Source organism: Hyperolius riggenbachi, chromosome 2 (genome assembly GCF_040937935.1).
Source record: "Hyperolius riggenbachi isolate aHypRig1 chromosome 2, aHypRig1.pri, whole genome shotgun sequence".
NCBI classification, from domain to species: Eukaryota; Metazoa; Chordata; class Amphibia; order Anura; family Hyperoliidae; genus Hyperolius; species Hyperolius riggenbachi.
The window spans coordinates 561545301-561563138 of NC_090647.1; the positions used below are offsets into that span (position 1 = coordinate 561545301).

A 17838-nucleotide genomic window follows, 5' to 3' on the forward strand; every position below is an offset into this window, starting at 1 on the left:
TCCTTTTCAGGGATGGTCTCCTTAGAAATAATAAAGACTTGAGGAAAATCTTCATGAAGAGATGGACTAGTCCAAAATCTGTCGGTTATGTCAGATTTCTACTACTTACTGTAAGTGATAGGAGAAAAGTAATGTATGGCTTATTTTACTCTGCAAGAAACATACTTATTTGTATGCGTTTACATGCATTTTAAATTTTACAATTTTCGCGATAGTGGCCTTTTAAAGGCTGAAGCAGCAGCGCTTTGCAATTGGCCAAAAACCAAAGTGCACCGGAGGCAAAAGGGTACCGCAGTTACCATATTATCGCAGTGGCCTTGCAGTTGGAAAATCCCAGCAATCGTGTAAAATGGGCCCGGGTTCACACTACACGGATCCAAAACCGTTCCAGGTAAAAACTATTCCATCTAACTGATCCGTTTTTAAATTAGGCACCGGTTTTTCATCTGTGGGTTTCGCTCCATTAGTGATCTGTCAGTGTGAGGCATCAGACAGACTGATGTGAATGGATCCAATTGATTCAAATGGGATCCATTAAATTCTGTTCCGCTAAACATAATATTTTTTTAGGACAGTGTGAACTGGCAATTACTGTCTACTGCAGAAAGAGTTCTGTACAAACATGTTTCTAGCCCATGAAGCGGGATGACGCACGACAGTGGGAGGAGTCAGGAGGTTAACAATGCCCTCCTCTCAGACAAGATGATCCATCAGTCTAAATCCCCAACCAAGGCATTGTGGAGGGTCGGGCCTGAGAACCATTTAGCATGGGAGGTGTCGAGCATTGCTATGTTTGGGGGGGGGGGGGCTATGCTCTAGCATCGTGTCTATGCTGTCCTCAGTCTGGGTCCATGCCACAGCTGATTCTGTTTGTTGGTCACAGGCTGCCACAATGAATACTGGGAGATGTAGTGCATTGTGATTACATCTGTCTAGTAAGTTTGTGCTGTGCTATTGTAGACATGTGCTGAGGATAACAACCAAGAAAAGAATGCCCCCATACGGCAGAACTGGCAGAAACCCGTGATTACACCTATCTACTGTCTGCAACAGTCTGGCTAGAGGTGGTCTTCATAAAAGAATTGTGACCAAACAACTATAGATCCAGCATGGCAATAAGGCCAAACAACTGACTTATGCATGAAAACGTAGGAACTGGTGTGTATTTTCCTGTAGCAGAAAGCCATCACCTCACCTGTGGCACCCAGGTAATGGTGCTCTTCATGTAAGAACTACAGACAAAATAACTCAACTATGCAAGATAAGAACCGCAATGCACAAAAATGCCAGCAGGTGGCCTGGACTGATGAATTGTAACTAGAAATGTGTGACTTCAGCACAAGGCGGTGTGTTCACCACAGGCTGGAGGGCTGTACGACATGTGTCTGCAGGAAGCACAGTGGTGGTTCCATGCAAGATTGGGGCTGCATGTCTGCAAATGGAGTTGTGGATTATCAGTGTCCTCAATGCTGAGAAACAGAAGCAGATATACAGTATGTGATAAATACCATTCACGTTCACAGTGGGACTTTGTGGTGTTCCGTGTAACAGGAACGCAGCGAGAGGAAAAAGTCGTACCGCATGTTGCAGCTGCGCTGCGTCGCATACAGTCAATAAAAACTATGCTTCTCCGTACCTGTTAAAAGCGCATTGTGCATGAAGTGCCTTACTATAAACCCTGTTGTACCGCAGTGCACCAGCCGCAGAGTAATCATCACTATAGATGCTGCATTGCCATGTGGCTAGCCATATTACACACCGCAGTGCATCACCAAACAAAGCCATGGCTGACTCTTCAATCTATCTGCAGCCCCACAACAGGCTATAACACAGGTACAGGAACATACACAACCTTAAAGGGGACCTGAATCCAGAACTCCTCTCTGCTCTAAAAAATACACAACAGCATAATATCCTTTACAGAAGAAAATTTGTTACAGCTGATACAAACCCTAAAATCTGCAGTGTGTACTTCCTGATTCATGGAAGCAGACTTAAGGGGCCCATACACTCAGCAGATTTTTGATCGATCGACAGATCGATCACAAATAGATTAACCAATCAATAGATTTGCGGCCAATTTCAATCGATAGGACGTTGGAAAAATTTGGCTCATCTCTGGAGATGCCTTATCAATTTGCATTTGACCTAATGGAAATCTGATGGCAACAAAATGCCATCAGATCAATTTCAATAGATTTCATACTGAAATCTATTGGAAATCTGTTCCTAGTAAAAAATGTTCCTAAACACTTTAGATAGATCAAAAAAAATCTACTACTGATCTATCTGCTGCTAATCTAACAAGTGTATGGCCACCTATAGGGTTAACACCTTGTGCTTTCAAATGAGTTTATTTGCCGTGACAGTCATGTGACACAGGGAAGAGATCAAATTACAACTAAAGGTGCGTACACACGCACTACGACTGCCAACGACGGGTCCGTCAGACCCTCCCGCTGGGCAGACTTTCAGGTGACAGTAGCGCGTGTGTACGCACTGTCGGCAGACTGATAAGGCTGTTTCTGAACGATCCACTCAGAAACAGCCTTATCAGTCCGCCGACAGTGCGTACACACGCACTACTGTCACCTGAAAGTCCGCCCAGCGGGAGGGTCTGACGGACCCGTCGTTGGCAGCCGTAGTGCGTGTATACGCACCTTAAGATTAGACACAGATGAGGGGGAATTAACCACTTAAGGACTGCAGTCTTAAAACCCCTTAAAGGAGTTATCAGGGCATAAAGAGTAAAGTGAGTGGTACTTACCGGGGGCTTCCACCAGCCCAAAGCTCCCAGGACCTCCCTCGCCGCAGCTCTGGCTTCAGCCGTTCGCCAGAGCTCCGACCTGGTCCCCGGCGATGACGTCAGAGCGACCTGTACTGCGCCTGCGCGATCGGCGCTGTCAATCATCGCCACGTGGACCGGAGCGGATTGCGCAGGTGGTAGTAGTTCTGCGCCTGCGCACTCCGCTCCGACCCACATGGCGGTGATTGGCAGCACCGATGGCGCACTACAGAGTGATCTCCAGGTCGCTTTGACGTCATCGCCGGGGACCGGGTCGGAGCTCCAGCGAACGGCTGAAGCCAGAGCTGCGGCGAGGGAGGTCCTGGGAGCTTGAAGCTGGAGGAAGCCCCCGGTAAGTACCACTTATTTTACTCTTTATGCCCTGATAACTCCTTTAAGGACCAGACACTTTTTTTTTTCCATTCAGACCACTGCAGCTTTAACGGTTTATTGCTCGGCCATACAACCTACCACCTAAATGAATTTTACCTCCTTTTCTTGTCACTAATACAGCTTTCTTTTGGTGTGATTTTTAGTTTTTATTATATTCATCAAAAAGACATGAATTGTCAAAAAAATTTTTAACTCTGTGCTGACATTTTTCAAATAGTAACATTTCTATATAAATTTGTCCAAATTTATTGTGCTACATGTCTGATAAGAAGAAGAAAAAAAAAATCCAATAAGTGTATATTTATTGGTTTGGGTAAAAGTTAGAGCGTTTACAAACTATAGTGCCAAAAGTGAATTTTCCCATTTTCCAGCATCTATGACTTTTCTGAGCACCTGTCAGGTTTCATGAGGTGCTAAAATTCCAGGATAGTATAAATACCCCCCAAATGACCCCATTTGGAAAGAAGATATCCCAAAGTATTCACTAATGCTGCATACACACTTGAGATAAAAGTCTTTGGAAAAGGCAAGACCACAGACCAATTTTACCCCATTCCATGTAGTATGAGAGCCATACTCTACAGGGCTGTGGAGTCGGTCCAAAAATCCACCGACTCCGACTACTCAGTTTAGGATTCCACCGACTCAGACTCCTCGACTCAGACTCCTCTAATTTGCATATTACAATTTTCTTGATTAAAAGTATGTAACATGAAATTCGTCTCTTAACTGCCAACGCTTAGGAATGTTACAAGACAACTGAAGTGAGAAGGATATGTAAACTACTATATTTATTCCCTTTAGTCATAGACTAAAACTAGTCCTTGGTAAGAGTACTTGTAAAAGGTACAAACCGGAACAAAGAACATCTATCAGGCCCTAGGCAATGTAACTGTGGGGACATGTAAGAATGATGTGCAGGTACTCTGCAGGGGAATGAGGAGATTGTAAACAGACAACACCTCTGTGTTCAATGTGCACAACATTCTCAGTGGATTCCCTGCAGCTCTGTGGGGAGTGTATATGTAGAGTATAGTACTACTGTGTAACAAAGTAAACCTGAGACAGATGAAATTAAAGTTTTATACATACCTGGGGCTTCCTCCAGCCGCCTTCAGGATAATCAGTCCCTCGTTGTCCTCCTCCACCACCTGAATCTTCTGCTATGAGTCCAGGTACTTGAGCCAGTCGAGCGTAGTGCGCATGCACACACTCCGCCCCCGGGAGCATACTACACCTGTGTAGCACTATTGCGCAGGTGCAGAATGCTCCTGGCTGTGGAAGCGGCATGCGGCCGGACAGCGCTGACTGGCTGAATTACCGGGACTCATAGCAGAAGATCCAGGTGGTGGAGGTGGACAGCGAGGGACTGATTAGCCTGAAGGGGGCTGGAGGAAGTCCCAGGTATGTATAAAACGTCTTTTCATTCTTCTCAGGTACCATTTAATTTGTAGTCACCAAACCAAATTTTAACAACATATCAAATTATTTGATTTCATCAGCAAAGGGAGTGCATACATTTGCATAAATCAGCATCAATGCAGAATTCTTTCCATCTCATTGACCATCTCTATTAGTGACACAGCTACACATCAGGCTTTATTCTTACAGCATAGATGTTATTTCGTGTATATATAAAAGAGATTCCTGTGTACACATCATATATACAGTCACAATCAGATATGTATATCTGACTTTAAAAATACGGGGACTGCTTTATTGAAGCAGCACAACTAACTAATTTTGATTGGTTTATTTCATTTTTGTGGACTAAGCACAGCTATTACTGTATATATACACATTTTTAATGACTTATCTGAGAAATAGAACATTTTATCATTTTCTATTTTAATTACAGTTACAAATTCATTAGGAGTTGGAGTCGGTGCATTTTTTCATGACTCAGACTCCAGGCACCCAAAATTGCCTGACTCCACGACTCAGACTCCACAGCCCTGATACTCTACACCAGTGATGGCTAACCTTTCAGAGGCCGAGTGCCCAAACTGCGACCTAACACCGACTTATTTATCTCCGAGTGCCAATGGGGGGTGGGGCTGCGCCGAAAAATGGGCGTGGCCATGATATTGTATGGGCGGAGCTAACGTAATGATGTAACAGCGAGGCATAAGAAAGCAGTGTTTCCGCCATGATGTGGTGAAACGAGGATTCGCATCATGGGTGTGCAGAAACTGTATGATACTATTTATACCCGCCATAACCCCAAAGCAGCAAATATAGCCAACTATGACCATTAAGGGCTCATTCACACTATGTGCTGCGCTGTCAGTTGTGCGTTCCCATGCGTTACGTTGTAACACATCTAGGAACATTTTAACGCACATCGCATACGTTTCCCCGATGGGTACAGCTGCCGACGTCCACGCTTTAGCGCACCACAACGTGCATTCCGTGCGATCCCTGTGCGTTGGCAGCGCATGCATGAAATCGCATTCATGCATATGTTCTGTAGTGTGAATGAGCCCTTAAAGTGAACCGAGCACCTTTTTTTCACTCAGGACATTTCTATAGCACATGAAAAATGTATGCCGACTATCTGTTTCATTATTAAAATAAACTTTAATTTTACCTTGTATTTTACATTCAAAGTTGTTAAATTGGCCTGTTTGAGCAGGCCTGCCGACCGCTTTGAAAACACACTCCTAATTATTCACCCCCTTTGCTGATGAAAGGCTTTGTTTATCTCTTGGTAATTAGCGCAATAAAACAATTAGAGGTTCCTGAACTATCTGCGGATGGGGACGGTCGGCAGGCCTGCTCAAACAGGCCAATTTAACAACTTTGAATGTAAAATACAAGGTAAAATTAAAGTTTATTTTAATAATGAAACAGATAGTCGGCATACATTTTTCATGTGCTATAGAAATGTCCTGAGTGAAAAAAAGGTGCTCGGTTCACTTTAATAATAAATGCAGCAACAGTTACCCCAGACACCAGAAAATAAACGCAATGTGTGCAACATTTCAGCAGAAAATCTTGCAATGTGGGCCACATTTCACCAGAAAATAGACGCAGAGGTCTACATTTCACCAGAAAATAAACGCAGTGGGCCACATTTCACCAGAAAACAAACGCAGCGGGCCACACTGTTCGTTATCGGACGGCACAGTCCCCTCCTGTTTTAAGCGGTCCGCAATTGTACCAGTCCCCAAAAAACCCGGCAGCACTGAGCACAACAACTTCCGACCAGTGGCCCTAACTTCCAACATTATGAAGCTCCTTGAGTGGCTGGTCCTTGCCCACCTGAAGAGGTACACGGACGCCCACCTCGACCAGCTCCAATTTGCTTATAGGGCAAACAGATCCGTGGAGGACGCCATCAATGCCAGCCTGGCATACATCACCGAGCACCTGGACAACCCTGCCTCCTACGCTAGGATTCTGTTCCTGGATTTTAGCTCAGCGTTCAACACGATCTGCCCGGACATCCTGCACACCAATCTGACGCAGCTCGGAGTAGATCCCACCCTCCGAACATAGATCAAGGACTTCCTGACAAACAGAACGCAACAGGTGAAGCTCGGCAACTGCTACTCCAGCGTTAGAACCACCAATACAGGGGCTCCACAAGGCTGTGTACTGTCACCACTATTGTTCTCCCTCTATACCAACAATTGCACCTCATCCGCCGACTCTGTGAAGGATCAAATTTGCAGACGACACCACTATCATCGGCCTAATTGGCAGCAACGGAGAACATGAATACCGCAGCGAAGTCGAGAGAATCTGCAACTGGTGCAGAGACAATAACCTAGTACTAAATGCCGCAAAGACAGTTGAACTGGTCGTAGACTTCAGGAGGAACCCTCCTCCCCTCCCACCTGTCCTCATCGGGGGTACCGAAGTCTCTAGGGTGACATCAGTGCGGTTCCTCGGCACGACTCTCACCAGCAACCTGAAGTGGGGGCAGAACACCACCAAAGTTCAGAAGAAATCTCAGCAGAGGTTGTTCTTCCTGCGCCAACTGAAGAGATTCGGCATGCCCCGGAAACTGCTAACAAGCTTCTATACTGCCACTATAGAATCCATCCTCTGCTCCTCAGTCATTGTCTGGTACGGGGGGGCAACGGCCAGCGACAAGCACAAACTGCAGAGAGTCATAACTGACGCAGAGAAGATCATTGGGTCTCCTCTTCCACCTCTTGATTTCCTCCACTCCGCTAGGATGAGGAAGAGGGCCACTGTGATCTCCCGTGACCCCTCCCACCCAGGCAGTCGCTACTTCAAGCTCCTCCCATTGGGCCGCCGCTACAGGACTATACCATGCAAAACCACCAGGCGGAAGAACACCTTCTTCCCCCAAGCGGTTCGGCTGCTGAACTCCAACCACCCCCTGTCAGGCTCGCCTACTGGCATGCCCTAGCGGGGTCTCTCAGTCAGCTCCTGCCGCTGCTCGCCCTCGTTCTCAACTGCCCAGGGTCTGTATGAGGGCCATCATCATCATCATCATTACTACTACTATTATTAGTATTTTATTGGACTGCTCCTGCCCGGCGGGTAGAAAACACTAACTGATGACCCGGGACTGTTACTAGTAAGGGTCAGACCTATACCATTAATGCAATTAACGTAGTTCTAAATTGTTTATGCTGTGCGTCTTGTCTTCTTGTACTATGTCTATGCCATGTGTACCACAAATAATTCCGAATATAGCTCTGCTGTATTTGGCGAAATAAAAATGATTCTGATTTCACCAGAAAACAAACGCAGCGGGCCGCATTTCACCAGAAAACAAACGCAGCGGGCCGCATTTCACCAGAAAACAAACGCAGCGGGCCGCATTTCACCAGAAAACAAACGCAGCGGGCCGCATTTCACCAGAAAACAAACGCAGCGGGCCGCATTTTAAAAGTAAATAAACACAATGTGGGAAACAGCATTTAGCAGAAAGTAAAACAGTGGCCGCATTTCACCTGCAAAAAAAGTAATGTACTCACCTGACAGAAGTCTTCTATCTCGGCTGGGCTCTGGCGCGCATCTCATTCTCCCCCGGACGTTCCTCCTGCAGTCTCCCGTGCTGCCGCTGACAGGCAGAGTGCAGGGCTACGGCAAGATGGCCGCCGAAGCCCTGTACTGGAGACTATTTGTCTCCAGTACAGGGCTTCGGCGGCCATCTTGCCGTAGCCCTGGTCTGCCTCCCGGGAAAATGCGAGGCTGCGGGCTATGAACTGGCGCGGCGGCGTCTAGTAGACGCTGCGGCCAGTTCATAAGCAGCGGTGGCGTGCCAGCAGATTAGGCTACGTGTGCCGGGCCCGGCACTCGTGCCATAGGTTCGCCACCGCTGCTCTACACAGTCTATTCTATGGAGCTGAACTCCCCATCAGATAGAAATCTTTGCAAGATGCTGCACACACAGATGCTGTACACATTCAAAAGATTATCTGCAAAAGATCTCTTCCCGAAAAAGATCCATTCCTGCAAAATGCATTCATACTCTATGAGATCTGCAGATCATCATACACACCTTGTTTAACAGGCAATCATCTGCAGATCAGATCCACCAGGATGGATTTTCAGATCTGCAGATGATTGCCAGATATGCAGATGAAGTCTGTTAAAGTGGACCCAAACCAAACATTTTTTTAATTCAAAATATTTAGTTGCACCACTCTGACACATACAAAGATTAATAAACACTTCTTCAAGCCTATGAACATTTCAGTGCATGCTTTTCACCCTTCTCTTTTCATAACTCAAGTTATACAGGTGGCAGCCATTAGGCCTCGTTCACATCACAAACGCGGATGGCTATGCGTGCGGAACGCATGCGGACCGCAACGCGTACGAACGCACGCCATCCGCGTTTGTGTGCGTTGCGTGGCTGATCCCATCACTGAAAAGTGAATGGGACAGCCACGCGTTTTTACAAAAAAATGCATGCAGCATGCGTTCCCGGACCGCACAGGTCCGGAACGCATGCAGTGTGAACATCAGACATTGCACTCTATGCAATGTCTGATGTCGTGCGTGTCGGCCACCTGCACGAGTTTCCAAAACGCGGCTGGAAACGCGTGCAGTGTGAACGGGGCCTTAAGGTGGGTACACACGTCAGATAAAAGTCTTTTGGTCTGTGATCTTTCATTTTCCATTTTACCCCCTTTCATGTAGTATGAGAACCATACGCTACACAGTCTATTCTATGGAGCTGAACTCCATCAGATAAAAGCTTTGCAAGATGCTGCACACAAAGATGCTGTACACATGCAACAGATCAGTATCTGCAAAAGATCTGTTCCTGCAAAAGATCCATTCCTGCAAAACGCATTCATAGTCTGATATCTGCAGACCTCATACACACCTTGTTTAACGGACAATTACCTGTAGATCAGATCCATCAGGTTGGATCTTCAGATAATTGGCTGATCTGCAGATGAATGTCCATTAAACATGGTGTGTATGGGATCTGCAGATATCAGACTATGAATGCATTTTGCAGGAATGGATCTTTTGCAGGAACAGATCTTTTGCAGATACTGATCTGTTGAATGTGTACAGCATCTTTGTGTGCTGCATCTTGCAAAGATTTTTATCTGATGGGGAGTTCAGCTCCATAGAATAGACTGTGTAGGTGTGGCTCTCATACTACATGGAAGGGGGTAAAATTGGTCTGTGATCTTTCCTTTTCCAAAGACTTTTATCTGACGTGTGTACGCACCTTTGGCAATTCCTCCTTTGCTGGACACCACCTACTCCACCAGTTTGCTGGAAATATCCCGGCAATATGAAAGAAAGGGAGGGGTTCCTCCAATAAATGTAAAATATTTTATATTTGTCATCATGCAGCTGAAAAAAAGCTGCTATTTATTATTTAGAAAAAAGATTTTATTTCTGAAATCTTGTATTTTAAATTTGGGTCCACTTTAAACAAAGGTGTGTATGATGATCTGCAGATCTCAGACTATGAATGCAATTTTGCAGGAATGGATCTTTTGCAGGAACAGATCTTTTGCAGATACTGATCTTTTGTGTCTGTACAGCATCTTTGTGTGCTGCATCTTGCAAAGATTTCTGTCTGATGGGGAGTTCAGCTCCATAGAATAGACTGTGTAGGTGTGGCTCTCATACTACATGGAAGGGGGTAAGATTTCTGTCTGATGGGGAGTGCAGCTCCATAGAATAGACTGTGTAGAGTATGGCTCTCATACTACATGGAAGGGGGTAAAATTGGTCTGATCTTGCCTTTTCCAAAGACTTTTATCTCAAGTGAGCTCATAGAAGATTTTATTTTGTCACAAGTAGCGGAAAATGACACTTTGTGACAAAAAAAAAAGTTTCCATTTCTGCTAACTTTTGTGACAGAAAAAAAAAATGAAATCTGCCACAGACTCACCATGCCTCTCTGAATACTTTGGGGTGTCTACTTTCCAAAATGGGGTCATTTGTGGGGTGTGTTTACTGTCCTGGCATTTTGGGGGGTGCTAAATTTGTAAGCACCCCTGTAAAGCCTAAAGGTGCTCATAAGACTTTGGGCCCCTTAGCGCACCTAGGCTGCAAAAAAGTGTCACACGTGATATCGCCGTACTCACATACCCATGCTGGGTGGGAGAAATATCTCTGTAAATTATTTTTTTTTTTACACACACACACACACACACACACACACACACACACACACACACACACACACACACACACACACACACACACACACACACACACACACACACACACACACACACCTCCCACCCAGCATGGGTATGTGTAAAAATACACCCCAAAACACATACTACTTCTCCTGAGTACGGCGATACCACATGTGACACTTTTTTGCAGCCTAGGTGCGCTAAGGGGCCCAACGTCCTATGAGTACCTTTAGGATTTCACATGCCATTTTGAGACATTTGGTTTCTAGACTACTACTCACTGTTTAGGGCCCCTAAAATGCCAGGGCAGTATAGGAACCCGACAAATGACCTCATTTTTAGAAAGAAGACACCCCAAGGTATTCCGTTAGGAGTATGGCGAGTTCATACAAGATTTTATTTTGTCACAAGTTAGCGGAAATTGATTTTTTTTTTTTCACAAAGTGTCATTTTCCACTAACTTGTGACAAAAAATAAAATCTATGAACTTATCATACACCTAACGGAATACCTTGGGGTGTTCTTTCTAACATGGGGTCACTTGTGGGGTTCCTATACTGCCCTGGCATTTTAGGGGCCCCAAACCGTGAGGAGTAGTCTGGAAACCAAATGCCTCAAAATGCCTGTTCAGGGGTATAAGCATCTGCAAATTTTGATGACAGGTGGTCTATGAGGGGCCAAATTTTGTGGAACCGGTCATAAGCAGGGTGGCCTCTTAGATGACAGGTTGTATTGGCACTGAAGTGCAGGAAGCGCAGGATGTTCTCAAATTGTGACCTGGACATGGCAGCAGAGAACATGGGCATGTGATGTATTGGGTGCGTAGACCAATAAGACCACAATACATTCTTTTTGACTAGACCCATGTTAAGGAGAAGTCCCCAAAAAATGTTATGTTCGGAAACTTGGAGTGGTTTCCACCGAAAAGGCTGAGCATGGTAGCTTCTTGGATTGGCGGTTGCGTATTGTATGGCAAAACTGTTGGTCTCAGCCACAATTAGGGGGGGGGGGGGGGGGGAGGGTCTGAGGGTGTGTTTGGTGCCCACAAGGGGCAGATGAGGGTCTGTTCTGATGGGTATGATGGGTAGCAGTGACAGGGGGTGATTGATGGGTGATTAGAAGGGAGAACAGATGTAAACAATGCACATGGGAGGCAATCTGAGGCCGGGTCTGAGGGTGTGGGCGGGTGATCAGGTGCCCGCAAGGGGCAGGTTAGGGTCTGATCTGATGGGTAGCAGTGACAGGTGGTGACGGGGTGATTGATAGGCGATCATGGTGTGATTAGAGGGGAGAATAGATGCAAGCAATGCACTGGCGAGGTGATCCGGGGGGGGTGTCTGAGGGTGCAGATGAGGGTCTGATCGGATGGGTAGCAGTGACAGGTGGTGATGGGGTGATTGATAGATCAGGGTGTGATTAGTGGGGAGAATAGCAGGGCTGTGGAGTCTGAGTCGGGGCAAATTTGGGCACCCGGAGTTGGTGTCGTTTTCATAAGCTGAGGAGTCGGATTCTGATGGTTTTTGTACAAAATCCACAGCCCTGTTAAGCATTAGACTAATGATCCGGAGTCGTTTTAGGAACCCGGAGTCTGAGTTGGAGTCGAAGTTGTAGCTTCATAAACTGAGGAGTCTGAGTTGGAAGATTTCTGTACCGCCTCCACAGCCCTGGAGAATAGATGCAAGCAATGCACTGGCGAGGTGATTGGGGGAGGGGGGGGGGGGGGGGTCTGAGGGCAATCTGAGTGTGTGGGCAGGTAATTTGGTGCATGCAAGGGGCAGATTAGGGTCTGATCTGATGGGTAGCTGTGACGGGGTGATTGACAGGTGATCAGTGGGTGATTACAGGGGAGAATAGATGTATACAGTATGCTGGGGGGGTGATCAGGAGCCCCCAGGGGGCCGTTTAGGACCTGATCTAAAATATAGCGTTGACAGTGACAGGGGGTGATTAGGAGGGGGATGATTGGGTGAAAACTGGTCTGAGGGGGTGATCGGGGGGGGGGGGGGTCTGAGGGGTGCTGTGGGCGATCAGGGGGCAGGATCAGTGTGCTATTGTGCTTACATACGCAGCTGCAACTTGCCCTGGTGGTCCCTCGATCACTAGGACCACCAGGGCAGGAGGCGGCCTGTATAATACACTTTGTATACATTACAAAGTGTATTATACACTTTCAATGCGGCGATCAAGGGGTTAACAACCCGCCGGTGCTTCTGAACAGCCGCCGGGTTGATGCCGCGGGTGGGTGGAGCTTAATGCCGGCAGATGCGCGCGATCCCTGGCTAATTAGTCCCCCAGGTGCCGCCGCCAATTGGCGTTACGCGGTCCTGGGGGTGCCACTTTGCCGTTGCCAATTGGCTGTGGGCGGTCGGCAAGTGGTTAAACAGGCTAAACTCTGGAAATACATACAGGGTGCATATCTTTCTATTTTTCTTTTGTCCTGTGCAAGAGTTCAGGTCCATTGTAACCTTGGCTATGACATGTGGTGCAGTGCGATCATTCAAAATCTGAGAGGGGGGGGGGGGGGGAGGGGTTTGGCGGCTAACTGTCCTGCTGATTGTTTGGTTTGTTTTCTTAATATTCCTGAAAGGATCTAGGCTTCATTTTTAAGAGTATTCAGGATAATGTACTCTTTCCATCCATACTATGGTTATTCGTATTTATCTATTATACAGATGTGATGTGTCACGGAGATCTGAGTGTTTGGTGTGAAGTGTCACGACTTCAAGAAGGTTGGGAAATTTGGTGTAGACTATCAGCCGCTCTGCATTCACCCCATATTACTCTTTGTGACTCTGAACTAGCAGCTGCCTGCTAAAGCACTTTACACAATGCACATTGCTATACAGGTAGTCTCCGGTTAACGAACGAGATAGGGACTGTAGGTTTGTTCTTAAAGTGAACCTCCGAACTAAAAATCGACTCAGCAGCACTGAAAAGGTTTTGTGTTTCTTTAACAGTTTCACAGCATCAGAACTTTGTTTCTCTAATACAAGTCTCACTTTTAGCTGCACAGAAGAAAACTGCCCGGGCTTTTTTTCTCCTGATGCTGTACAAAGCATGATGGGATTTCTGATGTTTTTCTAGTTCTGCTGTTTTGGTGCAATTTTTTTTTTTTTTTTTTTTACATTTCGAATTTGACATTTGAAGCCTAGCGTGTGCAACTGGGAGGGGTTATCAGGACACAGGACAGTTGGAACTGTGTCTCCTGCTTTTTGTCACCTCCTTTCAACCAAAAAGATGGCAGCCCCCATGAATCACAAACATTTGCCTGTTCTTTTAAAACCGGGTGGGTAAAAAATTATATTACCTATCTATTCTAATTAACATAACTAATGTAACTTAATGGCAGTATGTTTGTTTAGGCTGAAGTTCCCCTTTAAACTGAATCTGTTCTTAAGTCAGAACATTGTGCCATCTCTGTTCCCTGAGCCTCCTCCGTCCCTCCGTTCCAGCGTTGGATCCCCAGAAACCATACTTGCCTGCTCCAGCCAGGGCTGTGGAGTCGGGGCAATTTTGGGCACCCGGAGTTAGTCAGAGTCACATGATTTTTGTACAAAATCCACAGCCCTGTTAAGTATTAGACTAAGGAGTCGGAGTCTGAGCAATTTTTGGGTAGTCGGAGTTGGAGTCGTGGTTTCAGAAACTGAGTCAGACTTGGAGTCGGAATATTTTTGTACCGACTCCACAGCCCTGGCTCCAGCCCAGCCGTGGCCTTTCAAGCGGCTCAGGCGGAAATAGCCGAGCCTGATTGGGTCAACTTTACTGCGCAGACACAAATCTCCTGCACAGTAGAGTAGGACCCGATTGTACTCAGCTATTTCCACCTGAGCCGTGGCTGGGCTGGAGCAGGCAAGTATGGTTTCTGGGGAGCCAGCGCTGGAACAGAGGGACGGAGCTAGATTTGCTTCTGGCAGCAGCTTGATGGCCCATTGAGTTGCATTGGATCGAATGGTCCAATAATGCACTTAGATGTGTGCTAATCTGTTACTAGTGTGTGGCACACATCAGATTCCTGTCAGATTTGACTTGACAGGCATCTGACAGAAATCTATCAAATCTGCTGCAAATCTATAACTGTATGGGTACCCATAGTCTTTTCTGGATGTGTGTGATCCCGAGGAGCCCCTGCATTTTACAGAACGCGTGGTCTTTAAAAGTAGGTGTGGCTGTTTATTTCACTGCCCCCCCCCCCCCCCCCCCCACTATACTGTCTCCTTATCCTAGTGCTTTTTATTAGTTCTTATAAGTCTGACCTCCGATTTAATGCTTCTTTTTACAGTCCCCCTATTATATAATGTGCTCTATTATACTTCCCCCATGATGGGGGGGGGGGGGGGGGGGGGATTCCAATGAACCCCTGCAGAGTCCTCAAGGAACCCTGGTTGAGAAAGTGTGCTCTAGACCATGGTGTGGATTTGTGTAATGATTGGTTCACGACTACAATACATCAAATGCTCAAGGATAGGTATCCGCCAAAAAACAACAAGAAAAAGCTTACCAGCTCCTAACAACCCACATTATAAGGTTGTGAAATGGCTCAGGTCAAAGATCACGACGTCTGATGTTCCTTGGACGTTAAGGTCCAGTTGACATCCGTATGGAGCTAAAGTTTCAGGAGTTAACATAAAAAAAACTAATTTTTCTCCCCTGATGACGCAAGATTGCGAAACCGGTCGGGAAGGTAACAGGCGGCACCATTGTCTATTGCCCTACGATTGACCATTACATGCGCAGTAATCTTCCGGGGTTCCCAGTTTATGGGCACCGTATGAGAGTTATTGTTTTTGTACCTACTTATTATACTAATAACTTATACTACTTATACATAATTTTCAGTGTTCTCCCCAGGGCTAATTAAGTGGGCGGGCCGCCCGGCTGATTTGAAACCCCGCCCGCCTGTTTTAAAACCCCTCCGGCGCCAAGTATTTACCCTCTGCTGAGCACCGATCCTCGAGAAAATGGCGGCCGCGCAGCCTCGAGCCAGGGACACTTTTGACGAAGTTTCCTCACAGTGGAGTAAGCTTCTCTCCCAGCGATGAACTGGGCGGGATGAATCGGCGTCCTCCACCAATCAACGCGCATCCGCCCTGCCCAGCGGCCAATAGGAGACTGCCTTGCTGGGGACCCGCCCCTATGTGGTTGGCACGCACGCCGCTGGCAGAGACGGATGGTGGGACGCACACCGCTGGCTGGCAGAGACGGATGGTGGGATATCACCCGGGAGAATCAGCAGGGATGAGTGCCGCAGCCTGCGCCCTGTCTGACAGCAAGGAGCGAGTGCTGCAGCTGGGGGACACGCTCAGGAAGCAGCCGAGGATAGGATTCTCACACCACACGATGTAAGGAGCAACCTGCTGCCATGCCACCCACCCACCCTACGGACCTAATTACCCACCCACCCTACGGACCTACCATCCACCAGCCTTACCTACTTTGCCACCCACCCCACTAGCCACCAGTCTGACCTACTTACCCACCCACCCCACTAGCCTGACCTACTTACCCACCCACCCCACTAGCCACCAACCTGACCTACTTACCCACCCACCCCACTAGCCAACAACCTGACCTACTTACCCACCCACCCCACTAGCCACCAACCTGACCTACTTACCCACCCACCCCACTAGCCAACAACCTGACCTACTTACCCACCCACCCCACTAGCCACCAGCCTGACCTACTTTGCCTCCCATCCACCTCACTAGCCACCAGACAGACGTACTTACCCACCCACCTACCCCACTAGCCAGACGTACTTACCCACCCACATACCCCACTAGCCACCGGCCTGACCTACCTGCCTACCCATACCACTAGCCAGCCGCCTGACCTATCTAACACACTAATCCACCTCACTAGCTACAAGCCTGACCTACCTGCCCACCCAACCAGCCTGACCTTTTTGAATTTCTGAGTAATGGTTTCCGCATTGGACATCTGGTGTAATGGAAATGCTGCCTTATATGTTGTTTTTGTGGGGGGGAAACAATGTTTAATTTTTAAAACCTTTATGGACAATTTGCCTAACTGTATTTTGGGGGAAAAGCGCCCTTTTGAGTTACTGTTACAATACAGTTGGCTACGCAAATGTCATTGCCACACCCATTTTCCAGCAAGTCGTGGCCACGCCCATTTTACACCACCCGGCTACTTTTTCATGCCACCCGGCTGGAAAAAAATTCTGGGGAGAACACTGAATTTTTATCTAAATAAACTGGTTACGCTTAGATATTGCTGGTTTTTTTTTATGTTAACTCCTGAAACTTTACCTCCATACGGATGTCCACTGGACCTTAACGTCCAGGGAACATCAGACGTCGTGATCTGTGACCTGAGCCATTTTACAACCTTATAATGTGGGTTGTTGGGAGCTGGTAAGCCTTTTCTTGTTTTGATTTTTGGCGGATGTGGTGAAGAATTTACCATTTCCTACATACGACTTTATAAACCTGCGCTGACTTTTGATGCATGCTTGACCTCTGAACTTTTGGACATTGTTCTTCTCGGCGGCGGTTTCCACTGTTCCTTGGCGATGATATTTGCTATTATATGATTGTTTCATGGCTTATTTTTGTTATGAAAGGGGAGTTACATCCTTCAAAGCACAATTGACCCGATACAATGCTACCTAGGATAAGCACAGCGGTATCATGCTGGACCCCCAAACCTCTGTGTATAGTCTGTTCCTCTCCTCCCCATTCTGTTATCACTCCTTGATCAATGAGATGCAAATCATTCCAAATTGATACATGATTATGCAAATTCTGGATGCAAATCTGTGCAGCTTGAAAATGGATCAATTTAAACCTTGTGGTCCATTTTCCAGCTGCATAAATTTTAATACAAAATGTGTTTAACCATTTAATGGCAATGTATCGTATTAAAACGTCATGCTTTTCCCTGTTAATGGCAACATGACGTTTTAATACGTCGCGCGTTCCCGCCGCCGCTCCGCTCGTGTGTGCGCCGCTACCGCCGCCATTACCGTCGGGATCCCGTGCTGAGTGATTGGGGAGGAGGACCGAGCGGTCCTCTACCCAATCGCAGTGCCTG

General features: G+C 46.8%; 1 protein-coding gene and 1 long non-coding RNA gene across 3 annotated transcripts in view; one reads left to right on the forward strand and one right to left on the reverse strand.

Annotated features, from left to right (window-relative positions):
• The window catches only part of LOC137545168 (uncharacterized), a 62276-nt gene that overhangs the window by 9845 nt on the left and 34593 nt on the right, over positions 1–17838 (reverse strand). The window lies entirely within an intron of this gene.
• LOC137545166 (uncharacterized) overlaps positions 1–17838 on the forward strand; it is a 155121-nt gene that overhangs the window by 757 nt on the left and 136526 nt on the right. The window lies entirely within an intron of this gene.